Genomic DNA, 16,676 nt, shown 5'->3' on the forward strand with positions numbered 1-16,676 from the left:
TATATATTATATATATAATTTATTTTTACTGTCCTCTGGAAGGCAAGGGTTGAGGCGTTTCTTCTGTTCTCCAAGTTCTGTTTGACACAAGTGAAGTGGGAAATTTGCCACTGGTTCCTGGAACGAGCCAATGTTTTGCTAGCACCCGAGCAGAAACTTCAACCATAATTCCAAGTTTTCAGCACTTAAGCATTTCTAATCTGATTATGGCACTCCTTTTTTGAAGCTGGCACAATCCTTTCTATGACAGGGCGTGCTGATGAGACTCAGGGAAGTGGTGCTTTCAGACCAATAATTTTGACTTTTTGACAAGAAACCGTTTTCACGATTGATCCCAAATTTTTGCTCCTGGAGCTTTTATGAAATGAAAGCAGAAGCTTTGAAGTCCATTTCAGCGAAAGCAAGAAAATTTCCACTCCATCTGTAATTCCGAACCTGCCTTCTGAAATAGCAATTAGTGATATTTTTACAGTGAAATTTCCCCCTCGTGTGGATGTCCAGATGGGCAGGCTTGTTCTCCTCCTGCTCGATGTAAATTAGAGCAGGGAACCGGCAGGCAAGGCTCCTGGGTTTCATTTCCAACTTTACCGCTTATTCCCCGAGTGTCCTATGAGTAACATTTTATTTTAGCTTATGCTTTGTTTGTCAAATTGAGATAATTACACTTTTCCTGAGGGAGAAGGGGGAAATGCACTAAGGCACAAGTCAGAAAACAGCGTAGGAGAAACTTCTACAAACTTTGGCTACTGCCCTGTTTCCCCCAGTGATTTCTAATGCTGTTATGTTCTGAGCGTGGCGTTGCACAAAACTAATAACCCATGCAAGTTTATAATCTAAGGCTGTAATCATACAAAAATTTAGGCATTTATTGGGAAAGCGTATAGTTCATGCTAAGCTTGTTCCTAAGCCTTTGCAGATTGGAGTGCAAATATGCAGTGGGAAGAATGGTTTGGAAAGAGTGAAGTTGGGTGAGTAATAATGGACTTGTGGAAGTTTGAGCACGCATCTTTGTGCTTTTCATATGATTTGAATACACACCACTGAAAGTGCTACTGTCCGAATGTATCACACGTTATCATAAACTGAAGCATGTAGATGAGGAATCTGGTGCCTTTAGCTTTCTCTGAAGCTCAGTTTAAATAGAGATTAATGAGCAGAGCACAACTGATGCCATTTGGAATCTCAGCTTTGGTTATGGAGGGAGCCTGGAGTAAGTCGGATGCTAATGTGGTTACCACAGGGAATGGCTTTAAAGGAAGGAGTGATAAATGCAAGGCAGCATCTGTAAAAGAACAGACTTCGTTCATCACCTCAGTGAAGGCAGGTGACTGTTAGAAGCCAACACAAAACATCCAGGAAGAAAATACGCATGAGGTAGGAGGCAGGCACACGCCGTTAGTTGAAGTCACATCGTATTTCATAGACAGGCTACAATTCCCTTCCATGTCACAAGGAGAAAATACTGGGGGAAGCTTTTCAATGGCACAAGGGCAGTCACCTATTATTTGTACTGCAAACCAGTGAGCTCTGAGTGACTGCTGGCCTGTTGGGGGGGGGGGGGTTTGAAACGAAACCCTTCCTTTAGTCCTTGAATTAGGGACAGACAAACAAAGCTCTGCGTGCACGCTCCATCTGCTGACCTTGGGAGGAGGACTTTACATCTTTTAACGAGCTTTTTAAAATGTACCAGGGCTTCTTTGTTTCCTTGGCCTCAAAAGGGTGGAAGCCAAGAGGGATTTCATCATTCACGTGCCATGAATTAAAGGACCATGGAAGTGGAATCCTTTTCCAACACAACTCATTAATAACATTCTTCACGTTGGCTAAAAGTGCATTAAAGTGTGAAGTGATGGGTACAACAGCAGCATGGGTTTATTGCTAAGGTGTGTGGTCCAACCCCTAGCTTTTCTCCACCCCGTCTGCTGGATTTGATCTCCATCTGAAAATCTTAGCTGCAGGACTGCCCTGCTGCACTGCACCTTTGTTTGAGCTGCACGACCGGTTGCAGGGGGTCCCTCATCAGTGGTTTCCCACTGCTGCCTTGCACACACTGGGCTGGGTTCTGCCTCCCAAGAAAACAGCTATTTTCCTACAGGCTACGGCAAGGCTGCCCTCCCTGCATCTCTGTCTGTCCTTCATGTTTTAAATTTGACACGTTCAGCCACAGTATGTGTTTGTACAGTCAGTACATAAATATACCTTGACTTCCTTCCAACCTCTCTTTATCTCCAGAGATCTAGGCCCCTTAAAGAAAATATTATTCTTTGCTAGCAGCACATAAGCATCAATTTACAGAATTTTTCATAAATAGAGCCTTCCCAGGGGCTGTATTATTGATTTACTTTTCACCTAGCACAGCACTAGCGTCTTGATCAGAAAAGGCTACTCTCAAATTGTGCAGTTCTGGTTTTCCTTTAACTCCATTATCAAAACATTCACTCCTTCCGAGGCCAGTAATAAAGCAGCCTCGCTCTGCCAGAGAGAAATATTGTTTATGGTCTGAGTTGTGTCTCTCATAATTGAGACCTGAATGCCAGAAAGTCATTAAAAGTTCCCTCTGGTCATCAAGTTCCACCCAGTTTGTTTTTCTTGCACTAATAATCATTTCTTTCCCACATTTTTCTTCTTGTTAACCACCGCACACTGAATTATCCAGACACTGCAAGGAGCTCTGACAGTCCTCCTGTATCTTACGAGCTGTTAGGACTGCATTTCATTAACCATAATATAGAAACATGCAGCATTTACGGGAAGAACAACGCGTTGTACAGACAGAGATAAGCTCCTGTCAGGAAGTGTCTATAAAGCACAAGCAATTCCAGTGCTTGTTTTTTTTTGCGTTCCCGGTATTGTTGGTGGAATTTCAATTTTGTATCCTGCAAATGCAAGCCATGTTTGTGAGAGTTATGTGCTACAGAGATAGCACCTGGGGGCTTCGGGGTAGAGAGACATCTGCCTTTGTATTTCCTTGGATGTAACGACAAGAAGGAGTGAGAGCAGCCCTGCTCTGCAAGGTGCTGCATGAAATAAACCCAACGTAGAGAGCTGCAGCCAGAGGTGAGAGCGGAGCAACAAGAAAAGGGGCAGGAAGAGGTGAACTGAGAGCAGTGTACTCTGAAGAAATCACTGCGTTCACTCTTCTACCGTCTCCTAAGTGAGAGTGATCTTTTTCCAGTGGAGATTCATCCTGCAACGAGCACAGAATTACTTCTGAGATTTGGAAAAGGGCAAACATTTGGCAGCACTTAAATTCAGGGTGCAGCTTTCTTAGCACACGAGTGTTGAAAGTGAGTTCCTGGAGCTGACAGAGGCCACTGAGGTGAGTTACAGCGTGGTTCTGTTCCAGTTCACGTTGGGTGGAGGAAGCACAACCTGCTAAATACTGCTGTGGAATAAGTTTCCCTTCAACTGCAGATTCCCACTACTTCTGCTGTTGCTTTTACTACTTGTTAGAGTAGAATATAACAAAGTTTTAACATGGAAGAAAGACTGTGGCAGCCGCTGGGCAAAAAGTGAACAAGTGCACAGTTGCTGCCTCAAAGCCTTTTTATGTCACTTCTGTTGTCATCCCTGAGGATACAGACATTTACTTTGGGACCGTTTAAACTCTGTTATCTTTGGGATTTGCGTATGTTGGGCAGAGATCATATTCATTCATTCCTTCATTTGCCACAGAAACAATCAAATGAGCCTTACATTTTTCTCAGAGCCTGGAAAATTGTTTGAGTCTTAGGGATTCCTCAGGAGATGAGAGAAAAGGATGATGCCTTCTCACCTGCTGCTAGGAAACTTTGGTTTTCCAGGTGCTTGCCCTTTCGGACTGCGCTGTCTCAGGTATTACATGAACCACTGGAGAACTGCTGGCAGAAAATTCCAGTTGGATCAGGACTTGCTGATGCTTTGTCTAAGACTCTTCTATCAAGGGAATAAAAACAAAATGTCTCTGAGATTTGTTATTGCCCTCTCCCAAGTCTCCAGGCCTTCTGCCTGACCCTGTGCAGCAGTGATTGTCCACAGCATTAATAGTATTTTGAGGACAAAACTGATACTATCCTTTTTTTTTTTTCCCCTCCATATTCCAACCATGTAACCAGCTGGAGTTCAGCTTCAAAGGAGAAAACTACTGAAGTATCAGCTGGTTGCTTTGCTGTCGGCCTCTCTCTATGAGGATATTTTATGCTGTTTGTCAGCATGGTTTCTAAACACCCGTGGCCTCAGGCTTTGAAGGAGTCCAGCCTTTCCCAAAATCGCTGATGTTCCTTGTTGCATAGTTTGCATAATTTTTGCAGTGGGCTTTTCCTTAAGATTGAGAGTCCTGAGTGGTTCAAATGTATGGGGACCTCCAATTTTCATCTTCTCCTTTCCATCAGCATTCTGTTTGTAGAGGCAAAGCATCTCTCTATCAAATTTCCGTACAGCTCCCCTTTGCTTTGCTCCTTGGATTGTACACAGGGGCATAAAGCAGCGTGGAGCGCTTCCTATTTTGTGTGCTAATAAGCAAAAACAGAAAAAAAAAGAAGAGCAGCAACCTGTGCAATAGTTTGCTCCAGCATGTGCTGTAACATTATTAGCTGATTCCTTTGGAAAATTACCACTGGTACAACTTTGCTGACTTGCACATGTATAATGTATAAATAGAGCCATCAAAGTTTAATGCACCTTTAGCAATGTACTTCCTAACACTGCCTGTGACAGGGGTTTCTTTTTTTCTTAAAATCTCAACAGTTTATCACCCTCAGTGTGACACCAGTGCACTACAACGAAGTGCAGCTCAGCTATGCCATCCACAGAGGTACATTTTTTCCTTCTTTTCACTTTTCCACCGTGACATGCAATACTCACTAATGGGCCATTTCACAGCCTTACAGCCAGGCAGCCTCTCTGGATTTATCCTTGGTCCCACAGTAGTGCCCACAGATCCTAAGCAAGATCCAGGCTATGCACACACACAGAGCAGTCTTTGCCCTCAGGAGGTGACAATTTAAACAGACCAAACTAAGGAATGTGAAAGCAATCCACTGTATGGAACAACAACAGATGAACAAAAAACGAGCCTAGATGTTTTATAAGTGCGGTCTTCTGTGACCACTAGATCATACTCGGTATAGGAATAAGGGAGAATGAATGTGAACAGATGGTACGCAGAGAAAAGGAAGAGATGAACGTTAAAATAGAAAGTCACCTGGGTGAGAGAAATACAAAGTTGAACTCCATAAAAAGAAAATGCTGTTGCTTCTAATTTAGATTTTTGATAGAGGCATTTGCAGAAACCTGAACACCGTGGTTTAGAGAGATGTTTGCCTTGCAATTAGAAGCCAGCGTGGCAGATGAATTCTCAGAGCCACAGTCTTCACATTTCAGGAATGCGTCCACACATCTCTGGAGAGTGGCTGTAATAAAGTTGTGCATCTCACCAGGACATGGAGAGGACACTGAAAATGGAAAAGATGGAGAAGATTCAGCTTTGAGAGCCCATGGGTGGACAGTGGAAAATTACGGTAGGATATGGACACAACCTCAGGAAAACCTGAGTCTGCAGCTTGAATATGAGAGATCTGTGGTTTCGCATACATCTCAGCCTGGAAGGCTGCAGTTGTATGGTTTTACCTATAAACTGAAACTCGAGGATGAGATGTAAGGAGGAGGAAAAAGAAAAGTGGACGCGTGAAAAAGCCACAACTCAACTTTGTAGCATCCAGAAGACTGGGCTGCTGAGCTGTCATCAACTAGGCTAATTACAGAGGGAGAGCTTAGTCATTTGTGGGCTGTGTTGGTTTCAAAACTACCGCTTTTGGCATAGCCATCAGGGACTGCCAATAGATGACTGCATACATGTAGATTTTTTTTGTTAATTAAATGCGTTGCATTTAGCATCCTTACTAAAAAACAACCCAGGAACTCCAGACACAGTGATGACTGCTTTGCTCTTTGAGCCATGTCTTTTTGAACTAAACAGGTCCTTGAACTTATATATCTATATTTACATTCTTTCCTCCTGCAAAGAATTATGTTCTGTTGCAGTTCAAGAGCTCTTTCCATAGCATCAAGCTGCCTTGTATTTTCAGCCCCCAGAAGAGTGCACAGCGCTACTTATTTTTTCTTCAAGCTAGCAGGTTTTGATTTAATAAGGAGTAATAATGTTTTCCAATATGGATTTATTCCAGGGTAATCCAATGGCTTTTCAAAATGGAACTGCGTTATTTCCTTAAGGCTCTGATAGAGCATGGCTTCGTGCCTTTCATTGCTTCTCTCCTGCTGGCTGGAATCTTATTGCTTTGTGCCACAGACTTCGTATTATTCGCCTGCTCAGAGTCTGGTCTTGGGAGCAAGATCTGAGTTCCCTTCCTGCTGCTGTCACGAAGTTATGAGCACAAGCAGTAGGCAGTCCTCATTGCTGAGGAGTACAGCACTTCATGCTGCCTGTCCTAAATGCATGTGAACTATTATGTTCTTCATAGCTCTTTAAACCAGTCTTTTAGCTTACCCTCATTCTGTCTACTTCATTCCTTTGAGCCCACTGGTAAATCAGGAACAGGAGGAATATCTGCACAGATTCCAAAGTTGTGAAACTGCTGTGGATTGACGGGTACTAGTTTGTACAGGGACCTGAGACCTAATCCGATGGTAGGAAATTGAAAGCCTTGGTGGCAGAGACAGCAAAAAGCGTTGATCAGGAGATGTTAGGGAGAGAGAGGAGGACAGCAGTGGGGCTGAATCTGATTCTGAGTCCAGCACCCAAGGGCAAACAGCTGTGCAGGCTGCAGAAGTGCTAGTGGTGCCAGGAAGCAGCAATACCTCCCCGCTGCATGAGCGGAGAGAAGGGCAGGCAGGAAAAGCCTTTCTGCTCCTCTTCCTCTCCCACTGCCCATTATTTTAAGTGTTAACCTTCTGGGGAAGAAGAAAACAATCACATATACTAGTAAAAAAAATGGTTTTGTCTTTTCTGTAATGGTTTTCTCCTCTTCCAAAACCGTGGAAGTTAATTTTTAATACAAAGCCAGAGCAAAGAGAGGCTGCGGGAGCAGGAAGAGCACGAGATGGATTTTCTTCTTGCCTTCATCACTTACCGAGCTGCAGAAGCATCTGTAAGATCAGATCAAATTCAGAACCGCAGAGCACTTGATTAAGGTGGGGAGAAGAGTAAACTTTTCTCTGTGGGGAGAAGTGACAGACAAGTGTTATTTCATTTTCAGGATGCTTTTTATTGAGGTAACCGATAGACATACTCTTTTCTTTCAGTGTTATAAAAGCACCTCTTCAGTCATCTCTTCCATAGAGATTAGCAGAGAGGAGAAGGAGAAAGAGGTGAAATTTATGGAACATGGCATTAATTACTGCTTACCTTTCTGTTTTGATACCAGCAAGTGATGTATTTCTAATAGGCATGCACCACAGGCATGGTGAGCAGGCAACAAGCCTGAATCAGTACCAGTGCTGGAACAAAAATCATCAGCGAAAAAAATCCCAACAAACCTCTCAGAAAAAGTTTCACTAGAAGTCAGATAAATTCAGTTTATTACCCACCATCTCCGCTCACCTTCACTGCTAAGGTCACCAATTTTACCGCAGCTGAGGGAAGCTGTAGTGTTGAGGTCCTGAGAGATGCACACACGAGCAGAAGCTGAGTGATGCCGGGAGAGTTAAATGCCATCACAGAAGCAATCATGCAGGGAGAGGAAAAATATAGGTAGCAGAAATGTGGGCCATGCATTTTTCAAGAGGTGAAAGCTCAAATTTAAAGGGATTAGCACCGTTTTCAGTGTCCCATCCGCTGTAACAGATGCAACTGATAAATTCTCTATCTTTACTTGGAGGATACAAATAGAAATAGAAGACTTCTTCGGGGCTCTTCTCTTGAAGAAGTAATCCTAATTCATTGTCTGCTCTCACAAGACAAGGAAGACTGCTGGAACTGGAGTTGCTCATGCCAAGAGAGGTGACAGCAGCACTGGCTCCTGCGGAACACTAAGTACACACAAACAAAGGGAGCAGTTGGCCAAGGCTCCTCAGTGGGATCTGGGTTAAACTACTACAGGTATTATTGACACAGCAGCAAGCACTCACCAGGCCAGCCCCCACACATTCACTAAGCACTGGAAATAAATACCCTCCTTGGCAAGTGTAACTGACTTAAGACCATCCTAGCTATCGTGGCAACACAGTTGGCTGCCACTTCTCCAAGGCAGGTAACAGCCTTTATAAGCAAGTAATGCTAATGCTAGCCTCTTCCTCAGAGCCTGGTTTCACTGGGATCTTTGGCAGAACAAGATAAGCCTGTCAGAATGCCACTGTTCTGTTAACTGTGTGCAACTTGTAATTGACAACTCCCTGGTTGTCCAGATGAGCGTTTCTGCTGCCTCTTGTTGGTGCTTCATGAATGTTGTAAGGTACTGTAACACCATAACGTGATAAAAAGCACAGCAACGATAGCAGAGTAGCAAAGCCCTAGGCTGCAGCAAGTGAGGATAAGCCCAGATGCAGCAGCTGTAGATACAGAAACAAAGGAAGAAAAATCTCCTTATCCTTGGAAGGCCTCAGGTAGGCAGGGATCTCCAGCAAGATCCCCTTGCTTCCACTGCCAGCCCTTAAATGAGGTTTGGGAAGGGGTGGATCCTGGCTCCACCCCTTCAGGTTGCTCAGCTGCATTGCATGCACCTGAGCTTCCATGGGCTGACCCTGCCTGCCCACCAGGTGCTCAATCACTGCTTCAAGCTGTGACTTAGCATTTCCACTACAGGTAGTTAGCAAAGATATCACACACATCCCTTTTTACACATTCTGTAGTTATATTTTGACATCAGCTATGCACCAGGAGGTGGTACAGTGCGGTATGGGATGGGATGGATTCACAGAGACATTTAGAACAAGGATTTTGTTGAGATGAGACACTTTTCTTTTCCTTATTCTTTTCTCCTGAATTCCCCAAGGATCTGTACCTACAAGCACGGAATAGCTGAGTTCAAGTTTCTGTGCTTTATTTCTGACATACCCTCACACTGTGTAAAATCTTACAGCGCTCTTGCACTCTAATTCACATGTTTAGAAAGCCTGTGTTCTGCTTAGTGCTCTGTGCCAAAGATCTCTCATGGATCAGGACCTTGAGCAGAGCCAGGAAAGGACTGTGTGCATGAGAAGCTAGGTGTAATAAATGGTCTTTTGTGTTTCCCTGCAGGTTTTTTCCTTGCCAATTTGTAGACCTGTGCAGCAAGTTACCGTGCATGGTTTGCTGGTATAACTCTGAAAATCCATTGGAGAATGGGAGCATGTGTTTTGCCTAGTGCTTTAAAAACTCCATATTAGCTGTACTCTGGGATAAACTTCATTGTTTTTGGTAATATCAAACCTATCTTTTGCCTAGCTCTCAGAAGACTTAGTATCTTTGTTTTCCCTGAAAACTGTGGATTTGAGTGGTATCAAATGCCATTTCTGGCACTTTGCTATCTATGCTCAGGCAGACCACTGCCCAAATTGTCTGGGCTTTTCCCTCTTGCTTCCTGTCCCATCATTTTTCACATTTTTGGTTCCATGCCCTCTGCAATTAGCTCTGATTTCCTTTAGCAGAATCTTTCTGTCTCCGCCTCCTGCCCTTTAGAGTTCTTAACATCCCTGGTTCCTTGCTAAGTCTTCAAGAGAGCCAGAAAAAGCCTGGCATTTGTTATGTTACGTACCAGAATATGCTGGTTAGCTGAAAGGAAAAAAAAAAGTGAAGTGCTTTGCAGCTGCAATACAGCAGAGCTCAGATAAATAGGTAGATTGTATTCATAACTATTAGCTTTTCACAGTCACCGTCGTGCTGACTTACTGCGTCTCTAAGAACCAGTTCTGGTTTAACCAGGCAGCTTCAGGAACTGGATTTTTTCCAGATGTCTCTTCTCAGAGATTCTGTTCACAAAGCAAGCTGGCAGCCTGGGATCACACTGGGTCTTCTTTCTATCTGCAAGTTTTCGTGCAGTTACGTAGATGCATTTTTCAAAGTTTAATATCTTGCTTCAGCAGTGAGGCAGCACGAATGCATGCAAGCTAGCATGGTCAGATTGCCCTGTAAATGCAGTGTCTGTGCAATGGGTAGGTTTAAGGGGTGCTGCTTGTTGACAGGATTTTGTCCTTCTACAAAGCAGCTTTTGAACCTCTAGCAGCTTGTTATTTATGGCTAAGACATTTTCTGCAGTTACACGTTGAACATCTACTGTGCTGATGCTGAAAGTAAAATAAGTGCTTTTAAAAGGTAGATAATTTGGGAGTATATTGATGCAAAGAACAACAAAGTATTCTTTAAGACAACAGGGATGTTTTGGTTGTCCAGGTGAAGGTGCACGTGGGTGCGAGACGTTCAGATGCATGCAAGAGAGTACCCACATGGTTAGCTTTTTGTTTTTTCTTTTGGGGTGTGCCTTGTTAAACTCTGCTTTAAAAACTCCCTACAACCTTTTCTTTGGGGACTTGGAGATTACAGCAAGCAAATGTTATCCTTATAGGTCATTAACAACCAAGGAACTCATTTCGCATCAGAAGAGGCAGCGCAGCAGATGGTGCTTCTGAGCACATGGTGAAAAACAGCTGCTTTGCTACTTACATATTTCTTTGCTTGCACAGCGATCTGCTTTTGATTAAGGTATAGAAATATATATGCTGAAGCTATTTTAGTCTGAATTCTGTTGCAAGAGAAGCATTAAGGTGCACCCCATGCTTGTTAAACATGGCATTAGCAACAACATCAGTACAGCAGTTGATGCTGTTGAAGCGTGCTGCTGTCCCTGCTCTCCCTGGGTAAGCTGGTGGTGCACCTGTCAAGGTGAGAAACAGCTGGGCAGAATGTTGAACTGTATCTTATGTGAAGGAAAGCCATGAATAATAAAGACTAGAATGAGCAATTTACTCATTCCATTCCATATGTGTCCGGCTAGAACAGGATGAACCTTCTCATCCATGCTCAACAGCAGTGTTTTTTCATAAACAGCAGTTGGAGGGTTACACTCAGGGAACAGCAGCATAGCTACCTTAGGGGATTCGTGGGAAGCTGACAGTAAGTTTCAGGAGCACAGCCTGTTTGCTCATTAGCTTTCCTGGAAGATAGATTAGCACTCCCTGCTTTTTGAAGGCAGGCTGGGATGCTCTAATAGGTTGGGATGCTTCTAGCACAGCCCATGCAGCCCACTCACTGCCTTTGCCTACAAGTCAGCTACTTGGTGGTTGTTTTCTCTTAGTCTCCCAGGATAACTGTTACCAGCTTTTTTTTTTTAATAGAATAAGGCTTAGCATTTTTAGGTGACTTAACTCTTCAGTAGTGCAGATGCACATGGATCAGTTCCATGACACGTACATGAACCACAGAGATGGCACGCTGCTACAGTACTCAAGTTGAAGAGCATTGAGCAGACTGTACGTCCTTACCTTATTTTGGAGGCAGCCCCACAGTAGCCAGAATATAAGCTGCTGGCTTCCTTGCTTCTCCCATTCAGCAGGGAGCCCTCCCTGTTCTCAGTGTCATCATCTGCAGCTGTGGATAGGCCATGGCAGCCCATTTCTCCTCCCTCCCTTAATGCCCTTTCACTTGTAGTCAACGCTTCATTGGAGGCAATAAAACTAGCTTTTATTGACTTGCAAACATGAGAAATATACACAAAGCAATCAATTCTAGTAGCAAAACAAGAGCCCCTTGTTTACCAACCCTCCCACACAACACCCACTATTAACATTATGCATTTGTAAACATTTAAAGTTATTATAAGGTATTTATTTAGTTTGATAATACTAATGCACTAAGCTTGGTCTATCAGACAGAGCAAGTTATTAAAAGCAAGTGAAAGGAAGTCAAACAGTGGTGGGAAGCACCACGAAGACAGACATTTGTACACTGCACTTTTACATAAGGTCAGAAATAAAGCTATTAAAGACAAACTCCAGTGAGCAACAGAAAAAGGCAAGCTGAACTTGCCTCACAAGCTGGAGAATTCCTTTCTAGGGGGAACAGAGGCATTCAGTTTTCCCTTTCTGTCACATCCAAATGGGATGCCGTCTGTACTGCACCCAGGCCTGTACAGCAGCAGCAACTACACAGCAGACATTCAGCTTGAAGGTGACAAAGTATTTTCTTCTTATTACAAATCATACTTTAGTTCTTAGTCTTTACTTTTCTTTGCAGGAGGGTACTATACTGGCACTCAATAGTCCTTTTGTAGTTCACAGGAAGCCTCGCTCTTGGCTAGTAATTGCATCAGGCTTGACCTTCCTTTTTTTCAGTAGAGGACTTGAGTTTCTTCAGCCACCTGCAGAGAGGGCTCGGCCTGCACAGCTTATCACTTGGTCTCTTGCACACCACCGGGCATTTTCCCACTGCTGCCTGATTGATCACCACATCTTCTGCCTCTCTAGCTCCCACCTCTCCAGCAGCCTGCAGAGGTAGGTCAGTTTTTGTCACTCCTGCAGCTGGCTGAGCTGTTGCAGCCCACGTTAGCATGTCAGGGCTCACTGTTGCAGCAGGCTTGGTTTCAGTCTCTTCTGGCTCTTGCACAGAAAGCTGGGTCTCACCGAGGTCTTGCAGCTCCGCAGTTTTCACTGCTGTCTGTGGCACAGACTTCTGCGTGTGTTGCAGAGAAGATGGGGCTACTTCACTTCCCATCTCCTTGTTCTGCATCCCTAAAGCAGAATCTTCTGATTTCTCCTCTGGAAGAGAATTCTCACTGTTCCCCAGCAGAGACTCCTGAGCAGTAGAAAGATCAGCTTCTGCCTTTTCTTGCTCAGTTACTTGCCTTTCAGACTTCCTGGCCCTTCTGCAATGCCTCTGGTGGCTGATTTCATTTCCCATGATCAAGATGCTCAGCAATAACCCTGCTGGCAGCCTTCTCCAGAGAGCTGTTAGGCTTTGGGATACTGAGGAACTTTAGCACAGCCAAAGCCTTTAGTCAGAAGCAGACAGAGAGGCAAGCTTCTTTGTTATTGCTAAGCTGAGTGGTATATAACTCAGGGGGCAATTATCCCACCTGCAAGGTGGCAAGAAATTAATTAGGACCCACACCCTATCTCCGTGTAAGGGCATGTTTGGTTCTGTGACCTAGTTTTCTGAGCAGCATATAGATAAGAAGGAGTGTAAAACTTGACCTAAACTCTCTTTGCAAGTTCCCTAGGGTTGGGCTGGATGCGAGACTTACTGTTTTAAAGCCTGCTTTAGTTGAAGGGGCAGCCTTTTTTGGTCTTTTGATATCAATAGCAGCACTTAGGAAGTCAGTTACTCACCACGACTCTCAGCCAGCACTGCACTTTACAGCTATTAGTTTGTATTACCAAAGTAAATAGTATTTAGGTCTCCTCTTATTTCCTAGCCCATTTGTTAATTGTAGAAAGAAATTCACATTTAGTAGCTGTATATAGTCCTGGTAGGAAATGGAAGGGAGGAGGAATGAGAAGTAAAGTGCCTCTTTACTGAGAGATCAGAAACAGGTGGATTTCAGGCCCTTGGGTCATTATTTTATCAACCATTTACTGGGTTTTTAGAAAGCGCAGTAGTGTTATCACTTCAAACTAAGGTAATAATAAGGAACAGTGCATTTCAAATGCAGAGAAAATTTTACCTCAAGTTACATTTATAGCATTGTTGTAAAACCACAGGATCATTAGAAAACAGATTAAGTATTTTGCAGAGAAGGAGTAGAGGGAAATTGTGTTGAAAAGGGAAAGAAGGACCCACATACAGCTCTGTCCATTGATTCCTTTTGAAATTTATCTCATGCAGATTAGCTGCAGTTGCTAGAAAGAAGCAAACACAATTTAAACTCATGATATAATTAAACAAGAACAAAACTGCCCTGTTTCTGGCAGAGAAACTACAAAATAAGCATTTCTTTTCGCCCGTTTCCAGCATCACAATTTCTTGGCCTTTATTTCTTATTCAGGTTGATAAGGTATTGCTCTTAAGTAGGGTAGCTGATGACAGCAAACCATTTCCCTGCAAGTCCCAGATCATTAGTTCCCTTAAACTGCTGTTCCACTACAAATCCTGTGGCACTTTCTGTAGCTAAATATTTAAAGTAAAATAGAGCTGCCGTGCAACACGATATGATTACTGATGGTTCGGCAGAGGGTTTAGCCATTGCAGTGCAGAAGAACAGGAGCCGCAGAAAAACAGATCTATAATTTAGTGATGACAATTTCTAAAGTGAAGCTAATGGGTCCCGAGCAGTTTCGATGCACGGTTTGAGCTGCTTTTATGGATAGAATCTGTAGAAATGGGTGATTCCATGCTAGTTAGGCACTCAAAAGACTGCATGAGCTTAAAACTACATAGCTGTGAGAATGGGAAAGCAGGAAAGACTCACCAACCACCTTCACTGTGGGAGAAAAGAAAATGTTGGAAGACAAAGAGATCCTATTTGATGCCAAAGCTAGAAAGAGGACAACATAGAAATAAGTTAATATTTTGCGAGGTTGCTTGCTCAGAGAAAGCAATTGCTGTAACAACAGCAATGATTTTGTGTAAATGCTTATGGCAGCAAAGTGTTTCGTGTGATTTTGGAAGGACAGCATAATGCTAAGTGTGGAAAGGAAAATAATAGTTTATTCTATGGCGTGTTTGTGTTGGTTAGATGTTGCCATCACTACAGAAGCACTTAAAAATCTGAAGATTGACAAATTCCACTGCTGTTGTCTCAAGAGAGGCATTATTTATAGAAAGTCGTAAATATATATTCATTCCCCTATGTACAAAGGCACTGGTTATTTTTCATGTGTAGTAAAAGTTTCTCTTTCCTGATCCTGATTTGGCCATTTCATAGTGCAAATGTTCATTCACTTTTCTGTTGCTAAGAGCAGGAGTTAGACCCAGCTGAAACAAGGGGTCAGGAGGAAAACCCATCAGAACAGACATCAGCATCCCTGACTCCCTGTCCCCTGTGATCCCTGTCCTGAGCTCCAGCCCTGACTAATGTGCATCCTCCATGACTTGAGAATGAAGGGTGATGATGTCCCCAAAGTCCCTCGGGTGCACTTCATACATTCTCAGATAACAGCAAGGCAGAAGACAAGACCGTTGCTGAGGATGAGGATAGTTATTTATCCCCCTCTTCCTCTGCTTGAAAGGCAGAGGTAGAAATCCATTTGGGGCAAATAATCAGAAAATAATAGCGGTGTTTAAGGCATTACACTCATGCTGCTAGAAAGCAAGCATACAGAATTATAACTAGGTCAAAATGTTCCTACTCACCACTTTATGTCACTGTTCTGACAGATTTCTAAAGCTTTGTTTGATTTAAGGGAAAAAACCAACCGACCTTAGATCACTAAAGGAATTGTCCACACCACAGCCCCAAATATCAACACTGTCTTCCGTATTTCTTAAGCCTGTTTGTTTGGACATCCCCTGATTCTGTTCCTAAGTCTCTGCACATTTTCTCTTTTTTCTCTCATAGTGTTTATACAAAACAGAAGAGAAATGCGATCAGGTATTGCCACCTGCAAGTTGACAGTAATAACCAGTATCACGGACTGAGCAACAGCTACACAGCAGGCTTTATAGCTTAGGTGTTAAACCTCGGTTCATAGGCACAATACATCTTCCTGACGTGCAGGAGCAGCAAATCTCAGGTGCTTTTCATCAGTTCCCACGTGTTGCTGGCTGCTTGAGTTCTGCACCTGCAGCAGAGGAGGCAGAGCTGGTTGGGATTCTGCAGCGGTGTTTCCTCTGGTGGAGGAGTGCTCTCCATCAGGAGGGTTGTGTTAGCTGGCTTTTGTTGGTGAACTTGTTACGATTTCCCGTCCTGCTGTCAGATTGCTGACAGGTCTTGCAGCTTTAAACCTGGACTTGCACCATACCAAGGGAGAAGAGTGCAAAGAAGCAAGCAAAATATTCTGCTGCTGACGGCCGGGAGGAGATGTGCTATTTAAGTGAAACAAAAGCCTTTGGTATTGACAAAAAATATTGGCAAACAGCTGTAGCCTTGGTTAAGGGAAGTGTTTATTATTTTGGCCAGCTGTTTTCCGAACTCTCCACCAAGTTGTGTCAATAGTTTAATCAGCTTAAGAGAAACAGACCCAGTGCAATTGGCGAGCTGCTGGCTTTTGTGAGTGCTTCAAAAGGAAGAGAAACACGGACTGCAGCCTGATAGCATAAGCACATAGCAAAGATGAAGCTCCTAAGCGTTCCTGAGTTGTTGATCTCTTGGGTGTCACCAGGTTGTATTTTCAAGGTTTCCTTCTGAATCACAAAAAGCTTTGTTTGTACGAGTTAAATACAGATTCTTAACATCGGGAGCTAAGATTTTCAGGAAGCAAAAAATGATATTACTGGCCACCCCATCCAGAAGACGCTGATGTGAATTGGTGATGCTGCTTTCACGCTCGTTTGCAGGGATTCAGTCAATTTACAAGTCAAAGAATTTGCCGCTAATCATCTTAAGAGGGCAGCCTAGAGCCTGGGAACAGAACTGACTTGTGCTCGTGCTGCTACTTTATGAATAAATCCTGCAGTTAGAACTCGCCTAAAAGGATGAGACAAAGTGCAGTAAAAGGTACAACTTGCATTCACTCAGCAGTGACAATGAACAGGAGTTAGTGCTCATGGAGCAGAGTATGGAGGGCTTATAGATGGGTCCCCTGCACAGCACAGCTGTTCTGCTGATGCTGAAGGTCTCTCCTTTCTTTTCTAAGGGCAGGACCAGGATTTTAAAAGCAGCAAAGTGTTTTTA

The 16,676-nt window shown here is 43.5% G+C and overlaps 1 long non-coding RNA gene across 2 annotated transcripts; it reads right to left on the reverse strand.

The window, feature by feature from the left end:
* Nucleotides 2,101–7,964, reverse strand: LOC110387754. 2 transcript variants are annotated; one of them, XR_002432708.1, is made up of 4 exons: nt 7,820–7,964; nt 7,538–7,621; nt 7,068–7,152; nt 2,101–5,432 (listed from the first exon to the last, which is right to left on the reverse strand). It is a non-coding gene; the product is annotated as an uncharacterized LOC110387754 (long non-coding RNA). The 2 variants fall into 2 exon arrangements; XR_002432707.1 differs by having other exon boundaries at nt 2,101–6,888.

This window comes from Numida meleagris, chromosome 23, assembly GCF_002078875.1.
Source record: "Numida meleagris isolate 19003 breed g44 Domestic line chromosome 23, NumMel1.0, whole genome shotgun sequence".
NCBI lineage: Eukaryota > Metazoa > Chordata > Aves > Galliformes > Numididae > Numida > Numida meleagris.